The 9,059-nt window shown below is 49.2% G+C and overlaps 1 pseudogene; it reads left to right on the top strand.

Moving 5' to 3' along the window:
* Nucleotides 1-2,406: 2,406 nt before the first annotated feature.
* LOC124511766 (beclin-1-like) lies at nt 2,407-6,461 on the top strand (annotated as a pseudogene).
* The last annotated feature ends 2,598 nt before the right edge of the window (nt 6,462-9,059 follow it).

Raw genomic sequence — 9,059 nt, 5'->3', positions numbered from 1 at the left:
GTTTTGTTGTGTCAGCGTTTGAAGAACAGTGACCTAATGTGGTTTGGGGGAATGTAGATTAATTTTCTTTCTGACACACTAGCATTGGGAAGCTAGGACTTCTCAGTAATGGCTTATGTTGGATTTGCAACTGTGGGTGGTTTCTGCGGCAAGAGACCCCTAATCATGATAAGCCATCAATGGGATATTTTTTAATGTTTATTTATTTTGAGAGAGAGAGTGTGAGTGGGGGAGAGGAAGAGAGGGAGAGTGAGAATCCCAAGCAGGCTCTGGCCTATTCCCACACAGCCTGATGCGGGGCTTTGATCCCACGAGCGGTGAGATCATGACATGAGCTGAAATCAAGAGTCTGACTCTTATCCAGCCGAGCCACCCAGGCGCCCTATCAATGGAATATTCCGATTTAAGTCCATTTGTGCCTGAACCACCTCCTCTTGGCAACTGTTCTTGCCCTGCCTTCCCTCCTCTTAGATGTGGGTCTTTTTGCTTGTAGGATCATCAGCAGGGGAAACTGTAGGAACCAGAAGGTTGCCCGGATTGCCTCTTGGGATTCATAGGAGAGGAAGTGGCTGCCATTAGGGACCAGCTGGGCTGAGGCCTGGAGCTGGGAGGCCCCCTGGTGGGCTGAGGAAGCAAGTACATGGGAAGTTTAGTGTTAGCTGTTTATTTAAATGCAGAAGTTGTCTGAGATGGGGGAAGTGTGTGTTTTCTGAGAAGGGGACTTCAACAGGATAAGGGTGGCTTCTTGGAGGAGGTGATCCCAACGGGACAAGAGAGATGGCATTTCAGGAATGAGAGGCTGTTTCTGGCTTTTTCTTCCTCTTGAGCTGGACTGTTTTGCTTTCTAGCCAGTTTTACAAAGCTTTCTTCTCATTGCCCTCTTTATTGCTTCTGATGTCAAAGCTGCTTTGCCCTTGGTTTCTCCTTTTTGCAAACTCAGCTCTTATCTTTTCTCTTCCTTTGTGCTGTGGAGGTGGCTCCTGAGCTTCCAGCCAGGGAGGTCACCATTGCCTTCCACACCTGCTCCAGCCTGGTTACCATACTTCCCTTATCCAGCTGGATTGAGTCATCACAGTGTGGAGCCTCACTTCGAGTTCATGTGTCGTACTTTGTTGCATGAACCTGGGGGGCAGTGGCCTCATCTCTGGCCACACTTTGCCCTTTTTCTTTGGGCTTCAGGGCTCTGTATTGCCTCTGTCAGGACTGGTGACCGCCACTATCCCTCTTACCACAGGGCCTTTGCACATGCACTTCCTTTGCCTGGATCCACTCCCTGCTCAGGGCTTTACTTCCTTGTTAAATCCTTCAGATCTCAGCCACAGGAATACATCAGGCTTCCAGTTATTACACTTCACTGAACACATAGAATTTGGGGGCCCTGCTCTGCCAGCTCATTTTCCAAAAGCAGCATCTTCCAGTCCATTTTCAGGAGTTACACTGATCTGATGGTTGTTGAGACTGAAGAAGCAGTGTGAGAGCCAGACTTTGAGCCCGGTAGATTGCCCGTGACCCTCCAACCCTGGGGGCCAAACGCACCTGCCGCTAGGATATCTCCCCTGATATTGGCACCTAGTGACACTAACTATGCCTTTGATCACAGCTGTACTTTTATGTATCATATTCAGGTTTGTCTCCTCCCTAGATTGGTGAGCTCTCTAGGCTAGGATCTGTCTGCATTGTTCACTTTTGTCTCCACAGTGCCCAAGCCAGACCCTGCCCTGGACTTTAGGGTCTCAACTCAAGACCCCACAACCCCATTGGTTTGCAAGTCCCAAGTTCCGCCTTAGTTGCCCAATGAAGGAGCCACAGGTGGGAGATAAATGTCCAAGAATAGGGTTTACACAAATACTATACACACTGCGCATAACATGTGTGCAGGTGTGTCCCAGGTAGCTCATTCCCATCTGTGCCTTTGTGCTAGGGTCTCGGTTCAGTACCCATGCCTTTGAGTACCAGGTCCACTGCTGTGTGTGTGTGTGTGTGTGTGTGTGTGTGTGTGAGAGAGAGAGAGAGAGAGACAGAGAGACAGAGAGGGAGAGGGAGAGAGAGAGAGAGAGAGAGTCTGGAAGGTGGGCCCTTGGAGGGTTCTGGGAGTGGGTCGTGGGCATGGGGTGCTTTCACGGTCCTAGGAGGAAGGGGATGGTGCTGACTCCTCCCAGTCAGTACTTGTAACCCCTGGTCAGGAAACAAAGATGAGAGCATGCTGAGCTGCAGGTGAACTTGAGTGACTTCTGTGGGCTTGCTCTGGAGGGTCTGGAAGGGGTGGGCAGTTGGGGCAGTGTTTATGGGACCTGGGAGGGGTTGGGCATGGAAACTCACAAAAGCAGAACTCCGGAGAGCAACGTGGCTCAAGGAATGACTTGGGGACAGTGGGCCAGCCTGTGGCGGTAACGGGGTGATGCAGTGATGGGTGAGGCTATGCTCACCACTGGCTTCTCCCACCTTAATCTCCAGCCATCTTGCTTCCAGGTAGCAGATGCTCCCTGGGAGGGGTGAGGGCTGCAGCGGTTGTGGGGGATGGGAGTAGTCTCAGTCTGCGGGGGCTCCAGGAGGGCTGTGGGCTGGGATCTGAGGACAGGTCTGGGATTGGGGGAGGCACACAGGTTTGCTGGTGACCTTCCACCCAGTGCCGCTCTGGAGGAACTGGCCGTGCGTGTTGTGTGTGGGCATCGGGTCTCTGTGCCCCCCTGAGTGGGTGTGGCAGGCCCCTGGCTGGGAGAGGGGTGCATGCTCTGGGGACTGGGTGACTGCTTGGAGTGGGCCTGGGTGGGGGGCTCAGAAGGGAGGGGCCGTAATGCCTGGTAGAGGTGGGGAGGCCCCTACAGAGCCATCCTGTCTGCGTGGCCGCGTCTCCTGGGCTGGCAGGACCATTCTGAGGCAGTAGACATCAGGTGCCTGGATCCTGGAGAGCCCAGGGTGTGTCTGGGTCCTGGAGAACCTGGAGAACCCAAGAAGGACACAACTGGAGTGGCAGGGTGCCTTCTCCCTTTCTTTTTTCTCTGGCCTGGAGAACACTGCCGGGGTCCCCTCCCTGAGCCTGGGTGTGTGTGTCACAGGTTGACCTTTTCCTGTCCTACAAAGGAGAGCCTTGGAGGCTCTCCTTCTCCAAGGACCTCAGGCCCCTCCACCCCCCACCCCCCCGGGCCAGAGGGACGGTGACCCTAAAACATCTGGTACTTGGCAGGGAAGTGCCCAGTAGTGGTGTCAGTGTGCCTGTCACATCCTGACCTGTCTGTGCCCAACCACTCCCCTGTCATTCCCATTGTCCCACACCAGTGCACACCCTCTCCACGTCTGCTGTGCAGGTGGACCTGCATGTCACACACACCTGCCCTGCCCACTGGTCACCCCACCTTACTTGCCTGCGTTTACCAGCCTGTCCCAGACACCTGTGTGACTCAGCTGGCTCACTTCTCTGTGACGGTGCCTGGGCCATCGGTGTCCTTGGCCACGGTCAGCCTTGTGGACCTTGTGGGTGGGGCTCGAGCCCAGGAGAGGCATTTCACCAGGCCCAGTGTTTATCATCCTCCTTGCATCCCAAATTGTTTTGGAAACACTGTCTTCCACCTGAGCCAGCAATGCCTCCTCACCTTGGCCCTCTGCCTGGTGTAGATTTCAGCCAGGATCTGTCACTGCAGCCAGATGGGGGCTTTGAGTCTCAGCCTGCCCTGCTCGGCTCAGCTATCTCCCGCCATCTCTGCAATGTGGTCTACCATGACCGTGGGGAGAGGGCCTTCCTCTGATGGGGGACAGGTCTTTTGGGGAGTGGAGAGGAGTGCCTATGGGGATCAAAGAAGGCTGTGTCTGCCAGGGGACAAATTGACGAGGCTGGTGCCACGTAGACTGGGAGGCAGAAGTGGTTGTGTGTGGGGTTCAGGAGCCATTCATGTGAGCAAGGCACCACAGGGTCCTAGGGAAAGACGACAGGAGCCCTGGGTGGGGATGGGGGGGTATCTCACTGCTAGGGGTCAGGGGAGAAAGATTGCATTTAGCTGTGAGGCAGGCCCTCCTTTCCTCCCTTCCTCCCTGTCCCCTTCTTCCTTCTCCCTCTTCCTTCCTTCTTTTTCTTTCTTTCTTTCTTTCTTTCTTTCTTTCTTTCTTTCTTTCTTTCTTTCTTTCTTTCTTTCTTTCTCTCTTTCTGTTATTTTTTAAAGGTTTTGTTTTTGAGTAATCTCTACACCCAACATGGGGCTTGAACTTATGACTCCAAGATCAAGAGTTGCATGCTCTCCCAATTAAGCTAGTCAGGTTCTCTCTTCTTTAAAAAAAAAGAAAAAAAAATAAAGACTGTTATATTTGGTCTCACTGGAAAAAAAAAAAGAACAATTCACTGGCTTTTGAACGGAGCAAATTTATTATCCCTTCTGTGGAGTGTAAAGATGTGGTAGAACACGTTCTTTGTGGGAGTGTAAAATGAAAATTCTGCTTTGCCATATGGAGACGCCCATTATGTGGAGGAGACAGTTGGATAGTTAAGTTCGGAGCTCAGAGAGGAAGTCAGGGCTGGAGACAGAGGTGTTCAGAATCATGGGTGAGGTCACATGGAAATAGGGTGAGACAGAAAAGGGAAGGGGCCCAAGCCAGAGCCGCGAGGTGCTCCCACATCTAACTCTTGCCAAGGGGGATGGAGGGGGACTGGCTGGGATGACGGTGGATTAAGGTGGCATAAGAGAGTCTTGTATAAAAAGGATTGAGACAGGAAGGCAGGGTCTGCAGCAGGGGCTTTGGAAAGATGGAGATCACTGTGACCTTGAATCAAGTTGTTGCAGTGTAGCAATGGGGTAAAAGTAGATCCAAGTCCATTGAGATGAGAGGAGGGAAGGAAGAGGAGGCAGGCAGCTCTTTCAAGTATATTGGGAGGAGGTGCACAGGTGAAGGGAGCGTAGGGCAGGGAGAGTTCTTTTAGTATGCAGAATCCTGTCTGAAGCTCCTTGTCTATGTCTGTAAGAGCATGTATACCCCACACGGGCATTCTCAGGGTTGTCTTACCCACCAGATCCCAGTCTCCATGGGGACAAGGTCTGTGACTGAGGTAGTCACAGCTGTGTCCAGTCCCCTGCCCAGCATCTGGCTCCTAAGGTACTGAGGTACTGGTGAACGTTGGTTAAGTGAATTGGTCAATGCATGTAAAGCACTGAGAACACTAACAGGTGCATAATAAATGCTCAGTAAAAGTGAGTTACTGTCGTCCCGTGGATGGGGAAGTCACTGAAGACTGGATGGCAGCAGTTCTGGAGACCATGATGCTCCTGTGGTAGACTGATCAGGGTGGTGGCTCCAAGTCCTGAAGGATGGAGAGGTTAAAGACGCCCAGCAGCACCATGCAGGCCAGCTTTGGGAGTCCGCACTGCATCCCTGAAACTGGATTGCGTCACCATCCAGGAGCTCACAGCTCCATTATTTGCCCCAGCCCAGGTGAAACCAGGAGAGACCCTGGAGGAAGGGGCTAACTCAGGAAAGGAGTCATTTATTGGACATCACCAGGATGGTGTCTCTCAGATTCATCCTTCCAGCCACAATGATGTCTACTGTAGGTGCCAACAGCTTCGCTTTGACTGGGGAGGCATCCGGTGGTGGTACCGTGGAGAACATTAGGCAGAGACTGGGCACTGGGGGCCTTTTTGACCTCCGGTCGGGCCAGAGAGATGTAGATCACCACTCTGTGAGGGTTGCACAGATCCTCTTTTAGACCAGCTCGACACTCAGCTGAAAATGAGTGTCACAGCTGCAAATGCTGTTGAAGATCTCTGAGCAAATGAATGAGGACGACTGAACAGCTACAGACAGAGCTAAATGAGATAGACTGGCAGGAAAGCTTGAGAATGCCCAAGCTGAGGCTGAGATTGGATCCAGAGGAAGTTCAGTACCACAGGGGATACAGAGAACATAAACAACAACAGCCAGAACTGGATGATGAGCTGAAGAATGTAGAAAACCAAATGCCCTATGCCCAGATGCAGCTGGGCCAGCTGAAGAAAACCAGTTTCTTCAGTGCAACCTTTCATGTCTGGCACAGAGGACAATATGGTACAATCAGAACCTTCAAACTGGGTCACCTGCCCAGTGTCCCTGTGCCATGGAATGAAGTTAATGCACTTGGGGCTGGAAAGCATTGCTGCTGTGCACCCTGGCCAGTAAGATGGGTCTGAAATTTCAGAGGTATCAACTTGTTCCCTGTGGAAACCATTCCCACCTGGAGTCTCTGACAGACGGGTCTAAGCAGTTGCCATTGTACTATCCTGGGACAAGTTAGACCATGTGATGATGGAGATGTTGAGAAAGATGAAAGGAGAGGTTGAGAAAGGGTGAGACACATTTTTGTCTTCCTCACAGGAAGGCAAGATTGAAGACCCAGGAAGCAGTGTGGCTCCCATTCCGTTGAAACCCAGTTTAGCCCTGACAAACAGTGGACCAAAGTTCTTAAGTTCATGCTGGCAGATTTTAAGTGGGGTCTTGCTTGAGAATAGTTTCATAACAAGACTTCTTTTTTCCCTTACAGAGATGCTTGCCTCAGAAGCTTTACATTTTGTTTGGTTTGCAACAAGAAATGTTTTAAATTAAACTCAGATAACATCAAACAGCATATTAAAAAAAATTTTTTTAACGTTTATTTACTTTTGAGAGAGAGAGACAGAGCACGAGGAGGAAAGGGAGACACAGAATCCAAAGCAGACTCCATGCTCTGAGCTGTCAGCACAGAGCCTGACGCGGGGCTCGAACTCACAAATTGTGAGATCATGACCTTAACTGAAGTCAGTCGCTCAACCGACTGAGCCTCCTGGGCGCCCCTCAAACAGCATATGTTTACAATACTGAAAAGAATAAATCCACAAGTCCACTTTATTTTAAAATATTGAACAACAGGGGCACCTGGGTGGCTCAGTCGGTTGAGTGTCCGACCTCAGCTCAGGTCATGATCACTCGGTTCATGAGTTCGAGCCCCGCGTCGGGCTCTGTGCTGACAGCTCGGAGCCTGGAGTCTGCTTCAGATTCTGTGTCTCCCTCTCTCTCTGCCCCTCCCCCACTCATGCTCTGTCTCTCTCTCTCTGTCAAAAATAGACATTAAAAAAAACTTTTTTAAAATATTCTACAACAGTTTCCAGAGGTAAAGCCTGCCATGTATGGCCATGTATGAATGTTCACTCTGCTCTGTTAAAGACATGAAATTGTATTTGTTACTGTTTGAGACACAGTGTGGAGAGGTTTGATTATCTGTAATAAAAGATTTGCTGCAGTCTGAAAAGAGTGAGTTACTGTTACAACTTAGGTAAGCAAAAGTAAGATAAGGGATTTCTGCAGTTTGACTCTTCGTGGGTCCCTATGTGGGACAGTGTCTGTGTCACTTCAGCGATGGTGTGAGACTTTGCATGTGTGGGCATACCCTGTGTCCATGAGACCTGTCACTGTACAGCTGGGACCACTTGCTGGGGAAGGGCACATGACCCAGAGACAAGGTACAATGTGTGAAGACCTCTAGGCTCCTACTTTTATGGTTCCGGCAGACATTAGTCTGTTTGTTAAGGTCACAGCAGCATTCCTGACTTAGGTCAGGTCCCTCCTGAGAAGAGAGACCACTGACCCAGCTGCACATCACTCCCAAGACCATGTCCATGTGGGAGTTGGGTCTTCAGGGCCAAGCTTCTCTGACCAGCCCTCTGTGCAAGTCCTTCCCTGGGTCTCATGGCTATTCTGTATCTCTTCCCTTCCTCTTGTGCTGCAGGGGTTCATCTCACCCCTTGGTGCTGCTTTGAGCCTCCCTTGTGTGGTCTTGGTTGTCTCCCTTCCCCATCCTGCTCAGGCTAGGGCAAGACCCTTCCCTATGTCTTCATCAGGAGGAAATGTCTTATATCTGGTAAGAAGTTGCTATGGCCAATGTCAAAGAGGTTGCTGCCTGTGTTCTCCTCTAGGATTTTGATGATTTCCTATCTCACATTTAGGTCTCTAGTCCATTTTTTTTTTTTAAAGTAGGCCCCATGCCCAGTGTGGAGCCCAACATGGGGCCTAAACTCATGACCCTGAGATGCAGACTTGAGCTGAGATCAAGACCCAAGTGCTTAACCAACTAAGCCACCCAGGCACCCCAGGTCTTTAATCCATTTTGAATTTATTTTTGTGTGTGATGTGAGAAAATGATCCAGTTTTCATTCTTCTGCATGTTGCTGTCCAATTTTCCCAACACCATTTGGTGAAGAGACTTTTTTCCATTAGATATTCTTCCCTGCTTTGTCAAAGATTATTTGACCATATAGTTGTGGGTCCATTTCTGGGTTTTCTATTCTGTCCCATTGATCTATGTGTCTGTTTTTGTGCTAGTACCATACTGTCTTGATGACTACAGCTTTGTAATCTAGCTTCAAGTCTGGGATCATGATGCCTCCAGTTTTGCTTTTCTTTTTCAAGATAGCTTTCAGTATTTGAGGTTGTGTGTGGTTCCATACAGATTTTAGGATTGTTTGTTCTAACTGTGAAAAATGCTGTTGATATTTTGATAAGATTGCATTTAATGAGTAGATTGCTTTGGATAGTATAGACATTTTAACAATATTTGTTTATTCAATCCATGAACACGGAATGTTTTTTTCATTCTTTGTGTCCTCTTCAATTTCTTTTGTAAGTGTTTTCTAGTTCTCAGTGCAGATCTTTTTCCCCTTTGGTTAGGTTTATTCCTAGTATCATATGGTGCCAGTACAGTTGTAAATGGGATCAGTTCCTTGATTTCTCCTTCTGCTGGCTTCATTTTGATGTATAGAAACACAACAGATTTCTGTACATAGATTTTGTATCCTGTGATTTTACTGAATTCATGTATTAGTTTTAACAATTTTTTGGTAATCTTTTGGCTTCTCTGTTTACAGTATCATGCTGTCTGCAAATAGTCAAAGTTTGACTTCTTCCTTGCCAGTTTGGATGTATTTTATTTCTTTTGTTTGATTGCTGAGCCTAGGACTTCCAGTACTATGTTAAATAACAGTGGTGAGAGGACATCTCTGTTTTATCCCTGACCTTAGAGGAGAAGCTCTCAGTTTTTCCCCATTGAGGATGATATTAGCTGTGGGTTT

Source organism: Lynx rufus, unplaced genomic scaffold (genome assembly GCF_022079265.1).
Source record: "Lynx rufus isolate CCGP_SWC_20201006 ecotype Redwood Valley unplaced genomic scaffold, mLynRuf1.p SCAF_16, whole genome shotgun sequence".
In the NCBI taxonomy this organism is placed as follows: Eukaryota; Metazoa; Chordata; class Mammalia; order Carnivora; family Felidae; genus Lynx; species Lynx rufus.
Note: the sequence above shows the minus strand (reverse complement) of the source record. Positions and strands in the feature narration are given on the sequence as shown.